We start from the raw sequence: 22,488 nt of genomic DNA, 5'->3' as shown, positions 1-22,488 counted from the left end.
TCAGCCAGCATCTGTCCTCAGTCACTCCAGCACTTGCACAATGGATCCATGAGCAGAGTAACTGTGTTGACTGGGATAGAGGCTATGCAGGGGCCCAATTGCATGTATTCCTTCTCAGCATGCTTGAATTAGTGACTGTTATTCTTGAATGCCCAAAATCTCACCAGCCCAGACTAATGCCAAGACCTTGTTATGGTACCATTCCTTGAGGAGACTTGCCAGCCACTTGATGGCAAGTTGATTATATCAGACACCTACTGGAGAAAGACAATTTATCTGTGCTATGAGCAGCATCTACTCCAGATTTGGGTTTGCTTTCCATGCCTACAGTGCCTCTGCCAGCACTATCATCCAAAAAGTTTATAGGATGCCTGATTTCCTGACATGGATCCTGTATAGTATCACCTCAGACCAAGTGACCCATTTTGTAGTAGAGGAGATATGAAAATAGGTTCATTCCCATGGAATCTACTGATCTTACCATATATTGCTTCACCTTACCGTATCTGCATCATCTGGAAGCAGCCAGCTAAATAGAATGTTGAAATGGCCTACTAAAGCCTTAACTAAGTACAGCTGAGGGACAGCTCCCTGTAAGATTGGGCTGCTTTTCTTCAGGACGTAGTATTTATACTGAACCGATGATCTCAGAACCTGAAGGTAGAAACTGGCAACCCTCTATAACACTCACAATGATGCAACTATGGGTTCTTCTGGATTGGAGGTAAGGTTGGACGTCTTCCACAACGGGACCTAATAGGTGTTCTACTGAACCAAAAGCTATGAAAACCACCTAATCATAATGGCTCTTTGTGCTAGAAGTTCATCAGGCAACTAAATCATAGGGCTATTGACCCAGCCTACTATGAAGAGCTAGAGTTACAGTTTTAATGGAGCCAGAGTGGAGTATGTCCTTCTTAGGGGATCCATTGGAGTGTCTCCTGGTGTTTCAGTGTCAAGTGATAACCATGAATGGCAACTACAGCAGCCACAACCTGACAAGGGAAGGCAACTAAGGACTCTGACCCTTTTAGGATGAAGGTCTGGATTACCTTATCACTCAAACAACCTGGACCCGCTAAAGAGCTTGGCCAAATGTGAGGGAAGTGTAGAATTTGTGGTGGAGGAGGGAGAAGATAAATGTCAACTATAGATGTGAAATCAATTGCAGCAGTGAAGACTAGCTTGTTCCACTAAATATTTGCATTGAGTCTTTATGTGCTGGCTAGCCACTACCTTGAAGATTACGTGATAGATTGGACTCAATATGGAACATGTGTGGCTCTGAATGCTGCAAGAAGTGGAATGTATGGGATAGCTCTTGTGTCCCATCTCATGTCTTCTCAGGCCATCCTTTAAGTCCACCTGTTTCACTCTTTGCTGGCACCTAACCTCTGTTGTACCATGTATCTCTTGCTTTCTGCCTTGGTGCTTTTCTGACACCTCAGCTACATGGAACACCTGTGGAAATCTGCTCAGCTATTCTGACAAATGTGCAAACTTGCAAGGTTAAGATAATTAACATCCTTGGTCAAATGGGAACAAGAGTTGGTGATTAAATACTCCTATCTTCTATCCTTCGGGCAGACAATTCTGAGGTGCATTCCATATAGTTCTTCAGGGGTCCTCAGTGGACTAAGCTTCAGTTGCCTACAGCAGTGATCAGCTCAAAATACAACCTTATATTGTTTTATCCTGTTTAATTTTCTCCACATCCCCATTCTCATTCTTTAGAATCACGTTCCAAAATTAATGACTGGCATACAGCCCTTTTCTCAGGCTCTGCTTTTTGGGAGAATCTAAGCTAAAGTACATTACATTGTAATTATTTGTCTATATGTCTCTTTGTTAATTCTGAAGGGCCTCTGTCTACACAAAATAGCGCAGAGCCCAGTGCATAGTAGGCATTCAGTGTTAATTGTTTGTTTAATTTAATAACTTTAAAGGATATATTTCAAAATTTCATGTGCAGGGAAAATCCTGGAATATTTTTCTTTATGATATTGGTTTTAGTGAGGGAAAGAGAGGAGGTGGACACACATTCACACATCATCTTTCTCTCCTGCTATCTCTTCCTCTTTGTCTTTTACCTTCTTATTCTCATTGCAAAATAGAATAGAGACACAGGACCGGTTAGTTTTGAAAATGAGCCTATATTTAGGAAGTTAAAGAGTTCTCATTTTTCCCAAAATCGTAACTCAGACTTCAGCAACCTGCAACAAAGATTTTTTTCCTGTCACACAGGCCACTTTCAGTGTCCTAGATGAAATAGATGGTAGACAAAAAGAAAGAAACCATGTCTTATTAACTTCTTCTAGTTCTAGCAGTGCCTATACCAAAACGTTATTTACATAGTACACAGTCAATAAGCATTGATTTTTAAATAGAATTTCTTTCGGAGTTCCTCCAGTGGCTCCTGCTGCTTCTTCTGGCCCTAAACATGAGGGTCTTCCGACTTCCTTTTGTGTGTCCCAAGTTTCCATTCTTCCCAATTCTCTCTACCTGCCCCAGCTCTTCCTTTAGTCCTCATCACAGTCAAAATTTTACTTTGTAAGTGCTGATTTTACTAGGTATTGACTCAGTTACCACATTAGTGTAATTTACACTATGGATTTTTGGACTTAAGTCCAAGAAGTAGCATTTGCATTTTTAAATGAGGACATCTGCATAAGAAATCTTCTAATTGAAGATATATGTGGGGAGCATATTTTTGTTAAATTATCATTCCTGGGCACTACTCATTTTCTGATCATTTCTTGTCTTAGTTTTGTTCTATGAAAGCAGAACTTATACAATTGACTATTATAATCATTTATCATCACCAACTATCATTTTTCATGTAAGGAATAGTAAAAAGAATCATCACTAGAGCTGTGATGACACGTGTATGAGGAATATAGGAAACCGAAGTTATTAGTCTATGAAAAGTGAGAGATGTCTGTACAAATTTCACCTTATGATTTCATGATAAATAGCTAGTAATTAAAATATTCTTTTCTGTATAATGGGATCCGTGGGTCAAATTTATGCTGATATTTATAAACCTAATGTGTCGTTTAAAGAGGAAATAGAAAATATTGTCAAATGATATTTCACTTTACCATTGGTCTGAATTATAACAGTATATGATTACATTATTGGCTATTGAGAAATCTTTGGTGTTTTTATATTAGTTTTTTACTTTATACTCAAAAAATTCACAGAGAATGTAGAGTTTAGTAAAAGCTAATTTTCTTTTGGCAGCCTATCACCTGAAATATCTGTTAAGTAGTATTTCTGACTCAATAGTACACTGAAAACCCGTTTTTCTAATAATTCCCTAAGGCACTGCAGTACCTGGAGTACATCTCTTGAAGAGATAGCTGTGCTGAAATAGAAAACCAAACTATAAATGGAGGCATTCCAAGAAGTAAAAATTGTGCTAAATACAAAGGTATGTTTTTGAGTAAGTTTTGAAAAAATATCTTGAAGAAAAAAGATAATTAATACCACAAGTATTAAGCTTTGGTGTATACCATAGAAACACCATGTGTCCTGTATTCCTACAATAGTCCTAGCTTTTCTTCTAACTGCCTGACTTTGTGAAAGTCACTTCATTAAAATCGCTAATACTTATTATTTTTCAGGAATCACTCAGGAACTTAACATTTAATTCTGACAGTAACCTCAAAAAGAGTCATATATTCTTGGAATATTTATTTTTAAAGTTAAAGAAACTGAGACCTTCAGAGACTAAATGTCTTGCCCAAGACCATACAGCTAAGGAGCAGTGGATTTGAACCTAGGGAGTTTGATTTTGGAGACTGGGCGCTTGTCAACTATGCTACCGCCTCTCTGAGTCTTGATTACTCAGCTAAAATAAAGCTATTGAACCAAGATATTTCCCTCTTTGATTGTATAAATAAAAATAACATGGAAAAAAAAGGGTTCATAAGCCCTTCACTTTTATGTAGCACATTCACAGAGAAGATGAGTGTTCAAGCCGCTTCTTCCTAAGCCGCTTGCTGAGAGAAACACATTTTTTTCCCAGGCGCCTCTGGGTGTCATTTATTGCAGCAGTGTCACACCTGAAAATTGTCACTGCAGCAGGTGTACTTTGGTGTTGGCTTATCTGAATGCAAGTCTCTTAGGATTTATCATGATTAGGGAGTGAATCGTAGTGCAATAGAATATTAAAGAGGAAGAAACCCCAGGCACCATCTATACTAAATGCTTTTACTAACCCGATTTTTGTCAAAGATCAAAAGGCAAATTTAAGAGGATATGAAAAACTTTGGAAACCAAACTTCATACACTCGAGTGACTTGCAATAACTGTAATAACCTTTTATCTCCAAATATCAGAAACTGAAGTAATTTAGCAGTAATTTATTCTAATGACTGTATGGTCTGCTTGTGCAGAAAACCTACAGGTTGTGAATGTTTGCTTTCCTGTCTTTAATGTTTTACTGTTTGCAACAGTGGCAATGCATCTTGTTTCCTTTCTGAGAAAAACATCTTCCTTCAAAAATAATGAAGTAATTTATATCAATGACTTTTCAAACTGCAGGTTGCAAATCCATTAGGGAACGGATTATGGAATCTATATAGTGGACTATAACCCACAAACAATTAAGTAGAATTGAAAACATCAGAGTGCATCACATTTATTAAATGTATCTATTCTTTCAAGAGTTTGTTCTTATTTTTGATCTAGTCACAAAAATTTAAAATCCATCAATTTAGAGTGTTTACAGAACAAAAACTTTAAACACTTCAGTTGTTCACAATATATCTTTTGAGTATCTAGCTAATAACCAAAAGATTCTCAATGATTAGTGACTGGAGAAGATTTTGAGGGGAGCCTCAACTCGGATGTGTCTCTAATGCAGCTTAAAAACCAAGGAAAGAAATACAGCCGTCTACTTTACTTTTCAATTTGATTTTGTTATAAATTGAAAAAAATCCCCCGGATGATAGCTAGCTCGATAGTTACATAGGTAGATAGGACTTGTGTATAGAGAGCCTCAAATTTTAAATACGTTTGTTGGAAATGGTCCCTTTTCACTTTAGGGTCCCTTTCTAGTCTATATTTGAATGCTTTGGGTTACAAGTAAAAGTAAGCTCAACTGAAGCCAGTTTAAACAATAAAAGGAGGTATGGCAGTATCAAACTTTTGGCAGTTTGATGTAAAGGTTAACCATCTCTCTGTGTCATCAGTTTTCTAGCTCCATTTATATGTGGTTTTCTTGATCTGCCATCTTGTTGGTCATCTTCATCCAAAGACAACTTTCCTTTTTGTGTACAAAATGGCTGTGGGCATTACACATCTTACAATGACAAACCACAAAAGCTGGCACAAGAGAAAATAGTCAATGATTTATGACACTAGTCTAGGTATTTTCCTCATATTTTAGAAAATTACAGTTTTCTACAGTCTGGATTTTGATAATTATGTTCCCATTCTTTCATCTGTCTCCTGTATTTTACGTGAATTACATCTAGAAGCTTGATTACATTCAGGTTCAATTTTTGGTAAGAATATTTCATAGATGGTGTTGTATTCCTCTATCAGGAGATGCATAATGTCTGTTTTTCTCCATTTTGTGATGTTAGAAGCCATTGATGAGCATTGCCTAAATCCATGGATTCGTTAGGGCTTGTAAAATGTCAATAATCCAATTTTGTCATTACTTCCATAGTTCTTAGCTGGAATACTTCTATAAAAAAAAATTACGCCAATTCAATTATTTGGGTACCAAGAGGCACTGTTTTTACAGGATAGATGCTTGAATCTTTTTTTTTTAAATTTAGCTGTTTTCTGAAAAGTTGGTTCTCTAGCAATCTCTAAAGTTGACCAAAGAGATTTTTTTAAGTATCTTTTTTGAACTCAAGGATTTAAAATTGCTTTATATGTATCAATCCATTGCAGTTTTCTCATTGATGCTCTATGCGTTCCAACTTTGGCCAGTGGGAGTCACTTTAAGTTGGCTCCTTAGTCTTTTGATGTGAACTTAGTAGTGTGCAATAGCTTATTTGCTTTCTGATATGACAAGATGTTTCAGGCTCATGTTGGACATTGCCTGCTATAGACATAGTGCTAGCCATTTCTCTAATAAGTCTTGGTTTCTCTTGGTGGAATATGATTAATTTAGAGACTACTGTTTGGACATTAGGAGAGCCCAATGTTAGTGGGATGGGCATTTTTCCTAGTCTTTTTAAAGAAAAAACACATCATGATTTCATATTGATACTTCCTACTTAATGTCATACATCTTACATCTGTTTCTCTTCTAACATGACAAATTGGTTTTCAGTGATTTCAACATAATTTCTCATTTGCTTTTTCCCACAAAACACACAACAGACTATGAATAAAACAATACTATCAACAATATGATTATTGAAAAGAGTTTAAAGGTTATATTAGTTTTGTTTTTGCTATTCTTTTTGACCTTAGAGTATATTCCACTAGGGATATACAGCCAAATTCCTGTGTTTAAAGTCACTTGAAAAGTAGTTTCTGTCTGTATTATGCCAGAAAATTCAATACACAGATTCATTGGTTTCATTTCCCTTTTGATTTTTGGGAATTTTTAAAATAATTTAAAATATTTATGAGTTCCAAATTCAAATCTACAAATCAGGGTATACTTAGAGAAGTCTGGCCTCTATTCTAGTTCCTTCTAACTCATTATCTCCCTCTCCCTTTAGATAACCATTAACAAAATTTATAGTTCATGCTTCTATTTTTTAGTATAAGCAAATACGTATAAATAGTCATATTCTCTTCTTCCTTCTTAGATATAAATGTTAGCATACTGGAGTCAACAGAAAGAATTGCACTATCATGTTAGACTTAGAAGAATAAGGGAGTCTTACCCAGATTTACGAGTAATTTCAAGGATATAAACAATCAAAATGCTCAGGTGAATCAGCTAGAAATCTAGTCCGTGCTAAGTGGCTACCTTGGTCCTTCCTTTCTGCTTTGAACACCTTCTCTGGCCAGTAATAAAGGAGGTCTTTAAGTGAGGTTTGTGGGTGACCTCATAGAGCAAGAGGGGGGCTATTGAAGTTACAAAGCATCTCTATTTGATATTTAGATTGATGAAAGGCTTATGTGGCATTTTCCGGGGACTCATGCCTTATAAATCCATAGATTGTAGGGACAGTTTTGCTAAGAGAATTCCACAGATGAGGACACTCCTGCTAACAAGTATCTTTAGCCTAAAGAAGTCATTTATCAGCAAGTTTACAAGAAGATAAGACTGGGACATCTGTCTTTTTTCTTTCCCAGAGAATGTTCCCTTGGTAATCAGAGAGAAACAGATCATAGGCAGCAGCTTCAGTAAGGAGTAAGAATTCCCTCACAAAATACCTTAACAATGACCCCACTGTTTCATAGGTCTTTTAAATTTCTTTTACCAACTAAGTTACTCTTTTTCCTCTTCTATCCACAGTTATTTGAACTTTTCTATCATGTGTTGATGGAAGCATTTTACTTGAATATATAATTTTTCTAAGGCCAAATTCATTGCCTTCTCTGGCCAAGCAGTTTCCATAAGTATTGCGTCTATTGGGAGATTTAATTCAGCTCCCCAAAATATTTTTGCATCCCAGGGAATCATTGTTTACATAAGTCTTGCTTTTTTATTTAATTGTATAAATAAACTTAGAAATTCTTTGTTACACTATATAGCTGTAGAAGAGAGATTAAAATAGTGTTTGACACCCTATAGAAGAGTTAATATTACAGGATCATTCTATACCTTCCCAACAGAAATGACTTTCTATCCATATAACACATTCCTCATTATGGGGTTGGTGACAAGAGTCCCTTGTTCAATAAATTCTGGATCCCATTTGGTTTGTTCCAAATGTTATAGTACAGGTTTTTACATGTCATTGTGTAACATATACTCCTGCTAGGGAAGACACAGGTTGGTACTGTTTCTAAACCTGCATACCTCGTTTCAAGAACCCAGGTAGCTAGCTCAGGAATCTGATTAAGCATCTGCCTTAGCATTTGAATCTCCTTTCTGAGCTGGGAACTGGATTTTTTTGGTGAACGTCCAAATGACCCTTTTTAATTCTTCTTAATTCCCACAGAGACTTTCTTAATTGGTGTCACATAAAGATATTTTCAATTGTCTAGTCATCTAGGATCCATTTGCCGTTGACTACAGCCCAAAGTCCATAAATATCCAAATGCTCCTCTGAGATCATGAGCCTAATTCTTCTCCTACTGCTAAATTAGCAGCTCATCTACTCTTCCAGATTTGTAGTCTTGCCTGTTCTTTATCCCCTCAAGGTTTTTTCTATCACTAAGGCACATAGCTACCAATTTCCAAACAGTAACACAGCCCTCAAGTCAGGAATTCCCAGGCAGCTACTTGGTCTTGGCTGGGAAAGAATCACAAGGTTTGAACCACAGAGCAGTGTGGGGAAGGGAGATCCTTGGAGGCTCTCATTGGCTCTATGAGCTTGTACTCCCCTGAACTTCCCATCTTAGTGCAGTCTTCCATGTGGCATTTCCTCTTGGTCAGCTTTGCTGTGCTGCCCCTTCCCTATTCAATGTCTCTGACATCATCCAAGGCATGATTGATATCTAACCTTAATTATTTGATGCCCTTCTGTGGTGGCAGTTTTGACCAATACCCAGTAAGAAGCTAGCAACTTTCTTTCTTTTTTTTTTTTTTTGAGCAAGATTAGCCCTGAGCTAACTGCTGCCAATCCTCCTCCTTTTGCTGGGGAAGGCTAGCCCTGAGCTAACATCCATGCCCATCTTCCTCTACTTTATATGTGGGACACCTACCACAGCATGGCGTGCAGAGCGGTGCCGTGTCTGCACCCTGGATCTGAACCGGGAAACCCCGGGCCGCCAGAAGCAGAATGTGTGCACTTAACTGCTGTGCCACCGGGCCGGCCCCGCAACTGTCTTTCAAATAGGCTTTAATGAGCAGCTGCCTCAGTTAGTTTTCAAGTCCAAATCCAAGAGGTCTTTGCCCTGTTTGACTTCTCCCAAAGGCTTCACATCTGAATATATTCTAGAAGGTGGATATTCTTACATAATCTGAGCAGTTGGATCATGAGGTTTTAGTGGGATTCCCTGTGCCACCATAGTCTGTAAATATTTTAATGCTTATTTCTCCTCAGGACCCCACTTAAAATAAGACTTATTTTTGATGACTTTGTGATATGGGCTAACAGTATTCTTATAGAAGCAATGTGATTTTTCCATACTCAAATAGCCCTTCTGGCTGTGAGTTTCTTGTGTTTTGAAAGGGTCTGTTAGAAACAGTATCTTATTTGTCACAGTTTGAGGAATGTCTCTGTTGCTCCAAGAACTTCTCAGATTGGGCTGGTATTGAATTTTAGCTGGATTTATCAGCCATCCTAGATTTGCCATAAAGGTGACCATGATCCTTACCTCCTCTTGACCTTCTCCTTTGAGTCAGTTAGCATGATAGCAGTCTTATATCCTTTCCATACACAGGCACACACACACACACACACACACACACACACAAATACAATTGGAGTAGTTGGTTGAATTCTAGGCTTCTGGGAACTTCAGCTTTAGGCCCTACAATGCAAGAGTGAAGAAGTTCAGGCCTATACCATATAGCCAGCCAAATTCCGGTTAGTGGGGAAGGACATTACCATACTTTTTTTTTTCAGCTTCCTCTCAGAGTGAACAAATCTAAATTAATGTCCCAATAGAGTAATTGTACAAACATGAGTGAATGAATGAATGAAAACCTTTTCCTTAGCACATGCCTCCATCTTATGCAACCTTCAGTGTTCTGTTGCCAGTAAAATCTCTTTCCAAAAATTTTGTAAGACTTTCCCTCTGCATGTCTTTCTTATTGCACTTTATCATTTTTGTCTTATCTATTCAGTTATCTCCCTAACTAAATTGTGAGCTTCTTGGGAATGTGATTTGTTCCTAATTTTCCTGCCCACCTACAGCATAAGCTGAATGTTTTTTATCCAGTGAGCCCTAGAAATCATATTGAGTAAATGAAAATAATTTAGCTCATGAAGATCTGCTCCCAGTTTTAGTGCAGAAGATATAGCAAGTGTCATACTAAAGGCTAATGGCTCGTTGCAAGTTAAGAGTTGCTGAAATGCGTCCTCTAGACTTATGCTAATAATGAGAAGATAGTTTCCGTCCATTAATAACATTCTCATGATATTTTAAAAGAATAAACAAGGTTAAAAGAAGTAAGCATTACTTGTATTGACTATAAATGGCCTTCTCAGAGTTCAGCTGTTTTGATATTGGCCTTGCTACCTTGTTCTGGCCATGTTTTGCCACACTAATCTGTCACCATTATCAATAGATGAACGCAACCAAGGACAATAAATATTATTAGTTATAAACTTTCTAGTAAATAATGAAACATAATGCCTTAACCTTGATCAGATATATAAAGCTAAAAATAATGTACAGAATTTTTTTTTTCTTCAGGAGGATTAGCCCTGAGCTAACATCTGCTACTAATCCTCCTCCTCTTTTTTATTTATTTATATTTTTGCTGATGAAGATTGGCCCTGAGCTAACATCTGTGCCCACCTTCCTTTATTTTATATGTGGGACGCCTGCCACAGCATGGCTTGATAAGCAGTATGTAGGTCTGCGCCCAGGATCTGAACTGGTGAACCCCAGGCTGCCAAAGCGGAGTGCACCAACTTAACTGCTCTGCCACTGGACCGGCCCCTACAAAATGTGTTTTTGTTCTCACTTTTTGAAAATGAAGGCAATCCTGATCCTAACTCTTCTTGCAGCATGCTGTGTAGGCCCTGCATGCTGCTCTTTACCAAACAGGTATTTGACTCATTTTTATCATTTTTTAATCCTGCAGGGAAGTGACTGTTTGTTAGGGAGGGTCATAATTCTTCTTGTCCTATGAGAATTTCGCTTGAGTATTTTTTCTTTTTCACTATGTGTTTATAATAAAATTTGTGCAGTATAATTTCTTTTAGATATTATAGAGAAATGAAATATATTGGTTATACTGGTAAATATCTCTAATTATTAGAGTTTCAGATTAAGTTTTATCGTGAAAGGATTACCTTTAAATGGTTATCGAATTGGAGTAAACTTTTTCAGAAGCACCTGTAGAAACTTCTAAAAGAATTTCATTTCAAAAGATGAGAAAGAAAGCTGGATGCTAGAAGTCCTTTTGCTGGTGAATACTTAGCAGAACAATTTAGAACTGTTGAAGAATGTTAAGCATCAAACTTTGTGTTTCATGGGACATCTAGATTGGTGTGGGTAAATCAGAGAGGTTTGATTTTCTGTAAAAACGTTCTACATCAAAGTCCAGTAGTTTGAGTCAAAACTGGAGCACATTTATTACTCCTGATTTTATTTAAAACTATGTGTAGACTCAGAAAGAAAAAGCAAGTATGTGACATACAAAGAAAGTCTTTTCACCTAGGAGCCTAAAATGTTTTAAAGTTGCCTTGTATTTTTTGTGATCTTGTGAATCCTTCAGCAATATTTTGCATGTTAAAGGTGATCAACTAATAATTACAAATTGGCCTCGGAAGAGTAAACAAGAATGAATGAGCATCGTAACTCAGATGTATTTGTGTGCAAATTGTAACAGTCCCTTCTTTCTTTCCTCTTCCTTAATTACAAAGAATTTAAGTTTCAAATCTTGAATAGGCTTTTAGTATTGAATGTATTCTATCCAAATGTGGAAAATATGTCTGTGTTCTCTAAATATGTTTTTACAAAAAATTTTTACCATATTATATCCTCACTCCAACTGAGATTCACATGGGACGGAAAAGTTGATTGGGTGCTTTAGAATGACTTTTTTCATTCTCTGCATGTAAAATATAGGCTGAAAGACTTGTAGAAATTCATGATGGTTTCTATTCTTAGAGGATTAAAAGTTTTAATGATCATTTATCTTCCTACTTTTTGTTCTTTAGTATATGTTTTCTTTTTATTATTCATCTGCCTTTTTTGTTTTAAATTATGGATTTTTAAGTTTCCTTGCATTAATCTTGAGCTTTTCAGCTAAGATTTTCTAAGAAACTCCAAAAAATGGGACACAAATATTGACATAATTTTAATTGTAATTGTTTATTGGTTACCCAAAGACTTGGAGGCAGCTTGAAAGTTATTTACAGAAATCACCATGCCTATTTACAAAAGTAAGCTGTGATAAGGAAATATTTGCACCAAAAGGAGCCCTATTAAATTTATTTTATAAGCATAAATAAATAAGTGTTGGATACCTCAATACATGCAGGGTAATGTACTATAAAATTCTTGGTATTTATTTGGTAACCTGTAAATAATAACATTCACATCTATTGCACACCTATTGTTTGCCAAGCACTTTATATGCTTTTTCTCATTTAGTTCCTCATAAAAACCTTATCAGATAGGTATTATCATTGTCCCTATTTTATGGATGAGGAAACTGATGTGCAAAGAAGTTACATAATTTTCCCAAGATCAAAGAACTGTTAAACATAATGAATAAAATATTAATGACAGTGACTATGTATATAGTTGGCCTGAAATTTGCTTCTCAGGAACTGAACTTGTTCATTGTGAAAGAAAATTTTAAATACCCAGGTCTCTCGTTTTAGTAAAACCATATCATAACACCATAAGAGAGACCCACACTTTTCAATCGCCTATAATGTGGGGACACATGATTGTGAAGTAAATGAAGTGACCAGTACCAGGCTAGGTTCCGCCACAGGTGCCAGCAGTCCTGCTGGGTCACCAGATTCCATCCCCATCCTGGCTCTTGCGGCACCACACAGTAACAATTGTTTGTGTCAATATAATTATTGGGGGTGAGTCTTCGGATCTTGTGGCTGTTGGGACATCTCAACAGTGACAGTGGCTCCAGCAATCTCTCGGTTAATTGGTACCCTTTCCTTGGCCCAATCCAGGGAGACTGGCCATAAGAATACTGGGGAAATGGGAACCATCTTCTGCCTCACTGATTTCCCAGATGGAGTGCCCGAAGATCCCATCGTCTTTGTTTCACCCTTTCCTCTGTGTCATCGCCCCATTTCTCCTCTCTCTCTGCTGTATGTTGCAGAAAATAAAATTTTAGCCTGCTTTCATTTGAGCAGGGAGGGTGGCTATGGAAAGGAGAAAAACCAACAGCCAATCCTACTATATTTAAATTTACTTTGGGGATTGAGGGTGTTAAGGCAAGGTTTTTCTGTTCTTGAAAATTAGGGAACAAACAGTCTTCTTTTAATAAAAAATATTGAACTTGAAATAATCATGATATTCACTAATGTTTACATTTTCTCTTATGTAGTCTTATATCTTCAAACTTTAACAACTCCTAATTTATATTACTATTACGCATTGTTAACTGGCTCACTTGAATAGGGGAAGGCAAAATGCTTGCTGTCTTGGAGAATTTTTTTTCGTTTATGCATAACCCACATTTAACTTCTAAAACATTAATTACATTTGCAGTGAGGCAAACAGGAAGGGTTAGAAAGGCAGTCAAATCTCATGTATTAGGGATAAGCTGATGGCCTTTGAGAGTGCAGAGAACGTGCAATTATGCTGTGCGTTGCATGTTGTCTTTCATTAATGCCTTTGAAGCAGCTCTAACAAAGCAGAACAGCTGTTTGTACCTCCTTTAAACTTTGCCTCTTTCCCTCCTCCAATTGACCTCGTGTCTCAGGTTATAAAGTATTTCACTGTCTATTATTGCAAAAGTCTTTTCACCGGTAATTCCAATGGGGATAGGTCAGTTTTAGTGACTCTCAGTTGTACTTCTTGAAACTTATAACAGCATAGTAGCCCTGTGCATATAGCTGAGGAAATAATGGAATTCTAAATAGTTCTCCAACAATTTGGTCCAGAAATATAACTATATATACCAAAACAGATCCATCCCAATTTAATGCAGGGTGATATATGCTTTTATATATGTAGCAAAAGTCTTTGTTAAAACATGCAAATATACATATGAATGTAAGTAACTTTCACGATTATCTCAGCTGAACACTGCCAATTTGCCAGAATTATTTTTTTATAATTATTATATACTTATAAATTAAACCTTGGATGTTGGACTCTCATCGTCAGTAAATCCTGAAATGGCATTTAGAGCCATTTGATCATGGTGTTTTTCTAGGACATGGTTTCTTACTGCTTTTTGCCACTAGATGGAAGAAGCAGGTTAACAAAATGATATTTTTGGTGCTTCATTCAACTCTACCCACAAAGAACCACAAGACTGTGTTTAAAATAATGACAGTCTCAGCATTCTTTTATTTATATATTTTTACTGCATGTTTCTTTTCATATGAATACTAGATCTAAGAACTGCATTTTTCGTAGAGATTAGTTCTTGAAAATTATTTTAAAGTACTGGAATTTTCAAAAGTAACCAAGAAAGAAAACAATTGCCAGGTAGAAGAGGAGAGGTAAGAATTATATAAAAGTATTGGTAACAGGTATGCCACAAAGTAATTCTTCATTGTCCAAGGAATCACACACTCACATAAACATCAAACCTCATTCATTTAATTATTTCCTTCGTGCCACAAATGCTTACTGAGCAATTGGCACATTGAAGAGGTAAGCTAGGTGCTGAGAAACAGTCAAGGGATAACTTAGGTGCAGCGACTATTTATAAGATGTTTGCCTTCTACGAGAGGGCTAAGCAAGAGGTAAGTCATATTCATTTATGCATACATTTAGAATAAGGTAGAAATGGATGAATAACAGAAATACAGATGCAATATTTTGGACATACAGGGTGGGTGGGGAGGGTGAGTTTGGAGTATCACTTTCCTCTGAGGAGATCAGAGGTCACTTCATGAAGAAACTGGAAAAAAAATGGAAGTGGGAGGGGCAGAGAATGGTATTCCAGTGATGGAGGCAGAATGAGTGAGGGCACAGAGGCAGGAAACAGCAATTTAAAGAAATATTTAAAGGTGAAAGCACAGTATATTTTAAAAAGCAATTTAAAAGTTTGCATAGAGAGGGCGTTGTAATTTATATTTTTTAAGGGAATGATAGATACAGGAAGCATCCTCACTAGCTAAAGCACCACATAGAGGAGAAGAGTGGGCATTATGGAAAAGGGAAGTGTCAGCTTGGAAACAGAGATCACTCCAGATGAAATAACCTGGAAATGGGAATACTAGCATCCGTCTGATACCAGTGTTTCATAAAACGTAGGCTTACTGTGCATGTGACTGTAAATTGATGGGAAGACTCCATAAGAGAAGGATAAATTCTGACTTATGAACGCAGCTTCTTGCAGCTTCTATTCCCCTTCACCACTCTTATGCATGTTAGGAAGGAGGCCCACATGGTAGACAGTGTCATTTGACTCCAAAGAACCAACATTTAACCTTTAAGACAACACATAGCACCACCCACCTTCATACCTAGTAGTCTCTGATATGAATGATCAAAGAATTCGATTCCAGCCTCTGGAGGCAATGAGCTTGAACCCTGATATTATAAGTGGCTATAAAATTACCCAGCTTTTAAATCCAACCACAGAATTTGATTTTATGACCTCCTATAGAACTGTAGCTACAGGTTAACTAAAGGTTATGAAGTAGTATTTCCTTATTATGGTTCTGAATTCACTGCCTTGTAATTTCAGAGATCACTGTGTTCTACTGTGGGACAAGCTTTATAGTGTTATAATTTTATATAGCTCAGTGAGGATCTTGTAGCTTTTTCTTTCCTAAGTTCAGATTCTATATTATTCCTATAATATTATTTGTATCTAGTTCATCACTATTTAAATTGCTATAAATGTATGTAGGAGACCTTATATAGTTTTAAACCTTATTTTCCTATTTTGTTTTATGCCTTGCTTACAAGTAAGGTGTAATTAAAACAAAATTAAATATTGTTTTATGTCTTAATGGGAGTAAAAATGCTAAGCATTAAATTCTATTTAAATTTTGTATATGTGTGATAGTACATAGGATTACTGGATTACTAGAATATATATACTTTATATATTCATAATTTCAAATGAATAAATTGAGGTTATAAACAGCCTCATTGTCTTATTCTACAAAACAACTTTGTATCAATAGCTACGTATATGTCTGTTTCCCTGAATTCAAAATAGTAATCCCTGTGATTTTAATACACTTAAAAAATGTTAGACATGTTTAGATCTCATTAGGTAAAGCTAATTTTTTTGCCGACATTTCATGTACTTTATAAAACATAAGCTGATCCCCCTACAATGAGAATGACATCAATTTGATTTTATAACTTTTCTGCTTCTTTACAATTAAAAATCCTGAAAAAATATTGTAACTCAGTAGTAGTATTAGATATGAAAAATATAACTTCAAAGGTATTTATCAGAAGGATAAAAAATGGCTATAGAATAGATAAATTATTGGCTTTCCTTTAGGCTGTGTCTCCATAGGCAAGGTAGAGAATAAAGGTACTTATTTAAAAAAAGCTGGGCAAAAATTTTAAGCCCAATAATTGGAGAAATGATATAGCAAGGAGTTTTTATCCAGACTGTGTATTCACATTGATTCTATTGACCTGACATAATTATATAACTCTATGCCCATATAGATGCAGGTAGAAAATCTAGAAATAAGATTCTCTAATTTGCTACCACCTAGCCCTAACTTTAATGAAGCATGCTTTCCTATTATTATCACTTGAAAATCATTGTTGATTTTCCTATAGAGAATTTTTAAAAAGAAATCCATCAAGAAAAGTTTATATAGCTAAACAACTTGTCTAAGAGTGTTATCTGCTCTTTTTTTGACTTTTAGAAGTTTATTCCTTCCAGTTTAGAAAAATTTAGTTTTGCCTTTCAGGAGTCATAGCATTTTTGGTCAAATAACATCTTTCTATTACTACAAGTGATTTTATATTCCTTTGTGGGAGTCTGATTGAAAAAAAGCAAAACAAAACTCATCAGGCCAAATTTTGTTCTATGTAGTGCTGGCGTCAAATGGGAATTTCACAAATTTGAGAGAAAGCAGACTTCAAGCAATTGGGAGTGTGATAAACAGCAAGCTATTTTAGAAAGGGGTCAACATCATAATTACACCAGCAGTTGAGCATAAGGATACCTAAAACTATTATGTATGGTGTTGTGGGATTTTTGTTTTGTTTTGTTTTTGTATTTAAGCTTTTACTTGTAGACAAAGTAGGACTAATAAAATGGATATCTCACTTAAGAAATGTATACCAGAGAACGTTTAATACTAGAATAAAAATTATTTGCTTGTTTACAAATATTAATTTTATTTTATTCCATAAATTTTCTTATTGGAATTTGATATTTTTGAACTATATAAGAAAACAACTGAAATTTCCTACAAAATTAGGATTACTTTGACATTTTGAATTTTTAGTAAAGGGGATATTTTTACTGAAATTTGTGAGTTACCAGAAGAATGCTTTTGACCATTCGGGGATATTAAAAAGAACATAGTCCATTTATAAAGAATAGAAAAAATACTCAACATAATACATTTAAAAAATGATGCCACTCTTTTTCTAAGCAAAAGTAGCTCTAAGTAGCTTTTTTCTAAGCAAAAGAGCTAGACATAATTTAAGAATATTTAGGAGCAAAAGAACGATCATACCACTGAGTATATGAAGTTTTAAACTTTTGTGCAGACAGATTTTTTTTCTTTTATGATGGGATAGTTTTCTAAATGGCTGTTAAAACCTATAGCATTCAATGCTTACAGTAATTTATTCTTGGCTCTAAATTTTGCTTTCTCTTCTTTGCTTTCTCTTCTCAGATTCACTTTGGTTAATTTTCTTTACATAATGAGAAATGGATAATTGAGAAGGCATGAATGTATCTAGCACTGGGAGATTCGAGAAATATTATGTTGTAGAGAGGGAATAAAGAGTTCCATTGTTATTGAATTGAGTTCAAGTCTATTCTTTAAGATCCTTTTCTCTTACAGACATTTCACAAGAATCATTTGAAATAAAGACTATTACTTTGAAAGTAAAACTTTACCAGTGTATTTACGGAAAATTGGGATAGAAAAATAACTTTTGAATAAGACTTCAAATTTCTTGGAGTATTTTTGTTCTTCTATACATCCTCCAGAGTGATTATTCTAAAACATAAACCTTGTCAGTAAATTCTCTGCTTAAAACCCTGCAGTAGTTCCACATGGCTTCAGCATAAATTCTAATGTTAGCTCCACGGTGTGCACCCTCTTCCGCCAGCATCCGTTCTCTCACCAGACCCCCTCCCCTCCCGTCATGCACCTTATGCTCCGTTTATGTCTGGCTCTTACCTCCTTTCAGCTTTCACATTGTTCTATACTTTTGTACATGCTATTTTCTCCATTTATAATACACTTGTTTCCTTTCCAGTTCTATTCCTACACATCTTTCAATTGTAACTTCTGTGAAGTCTTTGCCTACACTCTCCACTCTTACAATTCCTAACATCAGAACTCGAGGCTCTCTGCTCTGTGCTCCCGTACTTCCAATAGAACCTTTTCAGTTTTCCCGTGTGGTGTTCAGTTCTCTTTTCCACTAGACTGTGAGTCACCTGAAGGCAAGGGAAATATCTTGTTTTGGTAGTTGTAACATCTAGCACAGAAAAGGCAGTTGGTGGTTGCACAAGAAATGTTTGTTTTATTAATTAACACATCATTTAATATATACCTAGGTAAGAACAACATTCTTTACATTTTGGGGAAATACATAGAAGTCAGCAGCTAGCATGGAATATGAACAATAACTGCTGACTAATTGAGTCATTATTCTAAATTCTCAAAAAGTTGAAATTAAAGTAGACAAAATAAACATCCAGAATAAACTATCCAAGATAGTTATAGTCAACATATGTATTTTCCTTTCTCGTGCAGATCAAATCCCAGGAGGCATTTTCTCTCTACTCCAACCTGTATTATTTCCATGTTTCTATTACTTTTCTGTGTTATCCACTTAAGTTCTAAGTCTATGCTTCGCTGAACTGTGCATGAGTTTTGTAGATGTGCATTTTACCTTTCTTATTATAAAGACTATATATTCTTTTAGGGCAGGGATTGCATCTACTACTTCTTTGAATTTTCTCTACATGACCTAGAGAGAGACTACACACATAGTATGTCCTTAAAAATTATTTGTGGAATGAATGAAAGCAAATTCACATCATTAAACTTTGTGAATACTACATAAATAAATGTACCTATGTATTAAGTCACAAAAAAACAATTCCTCAAAATATGTTTTGTATGTATTTTGCTCAGGGTGAATACCACACAAAAACGTTTTACTGCAATTAATAGAATTCCTGAAAATGTAATGGGGTATTGATTCCTTTTGGATATTAGTAGAAAAATCTTATTTCAGTTTAATTTGATCAAGACCAGGGGAGCAAGAAGCACGTTGCTTTACTTAGATCATGGTGTTTGCTCTTCTGTCTCCTTCTGATAGTTGGAATATAGAATTACCACAACATGGGAGAGTTTATCAGCACTGCACAGGCCTGTGACTCTCAAGTTTAAACCTGGGGTTCAAGACTTATTGATGGAAGTGAATACTCCTTTCTGTGATGTTCCCCAGCACTGCCAGGGGAAGCAGGACAGCCTTTTGATGAACTCTTGGAGTAGGAAGGTGAGAAACTTTCTATTTTGAGTCTTAAAGCTGAGATAAATAAAGAGCACACGTTATAATATATGACGGTATTTTCTTACAGTATCTATTAATCTTCTCAGACTTTCCAAATACCTCATGCTACTCATCCTGAATATCTGAAATCTCAATGATGTAGAAAGCTGGGGTCAAAAAATGTGTGGCCTGGAATTGAGGTTTAAGCACTTAAGAAAATTATCTGTGACACACTATTTAGCAATTTATGTGAAAAATGAATTTAGCAATTCATGTGAAAATGTTAGTCTAAGTAATAAATATAGATAAGTGTTTTATTTCAGGTGTTGAGTGGTATTTGCAAAGCATGCATCATTGAATTTGTTTTATTTTTTTTATTGTGGTAACATTGGTTTATAACAGTATATAAATTTCAGGTGTCTATCATTATATTTCAATTTCTATGTAGATTACATCATGGTCACCACCCAAAGACTAATTATAACCCATCACCATACACATGTGCCTAATGACTCATTTCTCTCTCCTCCCTCCCACCTTCCCATCTGGTAACCACCAATCCAATCTCTGTCTGTCTGTGTTTGTTTATTGTTGTTTTTATCTTCTATTTACAAATGAGATCATACAGTATTTGACTTTTTCCCTCTGACTTATTTCGCTTGGCATAATACCCTCAAGATCTATCTATATTGTCACAAATGGCCAGATTTCATCATTTTTTATGGCTGAGTAGTATTCCATTGTGTATATATACCTCTTCTTTATCCATCCTTCCCTTGGTGGGCACCAAGGTTGCTTCCAAGTCTTAGCTATTGTGAATAATGCCACAATCAACATAGGGGTGCATACATCTATGCATTTGTGTTTTTGTGTTCTTTGGGTAAATACCCAGCAGTGGAATAGCTGGATCGTATGGTAGTTCTATTCTTAACTTTTTGAGGAATCGCCATGCTGTTTTCCATAGTGGCTGCAACAGTTTGCACTCCCATGAGCAGTATACGAGAGTTCCGTTCTCTCCACATCCTCTGCAACACTTGTTATTTCCTGTCTTGTTAATTATAGCCATACTGATGGGCCAGAGGTGATATCTCATTGTGGTTTGATTTGCATTTCCCTGATAATTAGTGATGTTGAGCATCTTTTCATGTGCCTGTTGTCCATCTCTTTATCTTCTTTGGAGAAATGTCTGTTCAGATCCCTTGCCCATTTTTTAATTGGGTTGTTAGCTTTTTTGTTGTTCAGATGTATGAGTTCTTTATATATTTTGGATATTAACCCCTGATCAGATATATAGTTTGCAAATATCTTCTCCCAATTTTTCAGGTTGTCTTTTTGTTTTGTTGATAGTTTTCTTTGCCATGCAGAAGATCTTTAGTTTGATGTAGTCCCATTTGTTTATTTTTTTTCTATTGTTTCCCTTGCCCAGTCAGACGTGGTACTTGAAAATATATTGCTAAGACTGGTGTTGAAGAGTGTACTGCCTATGTTTTCTTCTAAAAGTTTCATGGTTTCAGGTCTTACATTCAAGTTTTTAATCCATTTTGAATTAATTTTTGTGCATGGTGTAAGATAATGGTCTACTTTCATTCTTTTGCATGTGGCTGTCCAGTTATCCCAAAACCACTTACTAAAGAGACTGTTCTTTCTCCATTGTATGTTCTTGGCTCCCTTGTCGAAAATTAGCTGTCTGTAGATGTGTGGGTTTATTTCTGGGGTCTCAATTCTATTCCTTTGATCTGTTTGTCTCTTTTTGGGCCAGTACTGTGCTATTTTGGTTACGATAGCTTTGTAGTATATTTTGAAATCAGGGAGTGTGATACCTCCAGCTTTGTTCTTTTTTCTCAGGATTCCTTTGCTTATTTGGTGTCTTTTGTTATTCCATATAAGTTTTAGGATTATTTGTTCTATTTCTGTGAAAAGTGTTGTTGGAACTTTGATAGGGATTGCATTGAATCTGTAGATTGCTTTAACAAGTACGGACATTTTAACTATGTTAATTCTTCCAATCCAAGAGCACAGAATATCTTTCCATATCTTTGTGCCTTCTTCAATTTCTTTCAACAATGTTTTATAGTTTTCAGGGTACAGATCTTTCGCCTCTGTGGTTAACTTTATTTCCAGGTATTTTATTATTTTTGTTGCAATTGTAAATGGGATTGTATTCTTAATTTCTCTTTCTGCTACTTCATTGTTAGTGTATAGAAATGGAACTGATTTTTATATGTTGATTTTGTATCCTGCAACTTTACCATATCCATGTTTTATTTCTAAAAGTTTTTTGGTGGATTCTTTATGGTTGTCTCTATATAAAATCATGTCATCTTAAAATAGTGACAGTTTCACTTCCTCCTTTCCAATTTGGACCCCTTTTATTTCTATTTCTGGCCTGATTGCTCTGGCTAGGACTTCCAATACTATGTTAAATAAGAGTGGTGAAAATGGGCATCCTTGTCTGGTTACTGTTCTTAGAAGTATAGCTTTCAGTTTTTCTCTGTTGAGAATGATATTAGCTGTGGGTTTGTCATATATGACCTTTATTATGTTGAGGTACTTTCCTTCTATACACATTGTATTCTGAATTTTTATCATAAATGAATGCTGTATCTTGTCAAATGCTTTCTCTGCATCTATTGAGATAATCATGTGATTTTTATTCTTCATTTTGTTAATGTGGTGTATCACGTTGATTGATTTGCACATGTTGAACCATCCCTGCATCCCTGGAATAAATCCAACTTGATCATGGTGTATGATCTTTTTAATGTATTGTATTTGATTTGCTAGTATTTTGTTGAGCATTTTTCCATCTATGTTCATCAGTGATATTGGCCTGTAATTTTCTTTTTTTTGTGTTGTCCTTGTCTGCTTTTGACATCAGGGTAGTGTTGGCTTTGTAGAATGAAT

At 35.7% G+C, this 22,488-nt stretch overlaps 1 protein-coding gene across 1 annotated transcript in view; it reads left to right on the top strand.

Moving 5' to 3' along the window:
- The window catches only part of C2H4orf33 (chromosome 2 C4orf33 homolog), a 109,839-nt gene that overhangs the window by 26,882 nt on the left and 60,469 nt on the right, over nucleotides 1-22,488 (top strand). The window contains exons 7-8 of the transcript XR_011435505.1: nucleotides 3,325-3,433; nucleotides 19,411-19,590. The gene's annotated coding sequence lies outside the window, so the exon portion shown is untranslated. The remainder of the gene's footprint in view (nucleotides 1-3,324; nucleotides 3,434-19,410; nucleotides 19,591-22,488) is intronic.

This window comes from Equus caballus, chromosome 2 (genome assembly GCF_041296265.1).
Source record: "Equus caballus isolate H_3958 breed thoroughbred chromosome 2, TB-T2T, whole genome shotgun sequence".
Taxonomy (NCBI): domain Eukaryota; kingdom Metazoa; phylum Chordata; class Mammalia; order Perissodactyla; family Equidae; genus Equus; species Equus caballus.
The sequence above is the reverse complement of the archived record's forward strand: the minus strand, read 5'-3'. Positions and strand labels throughout refer to the sequence as shown.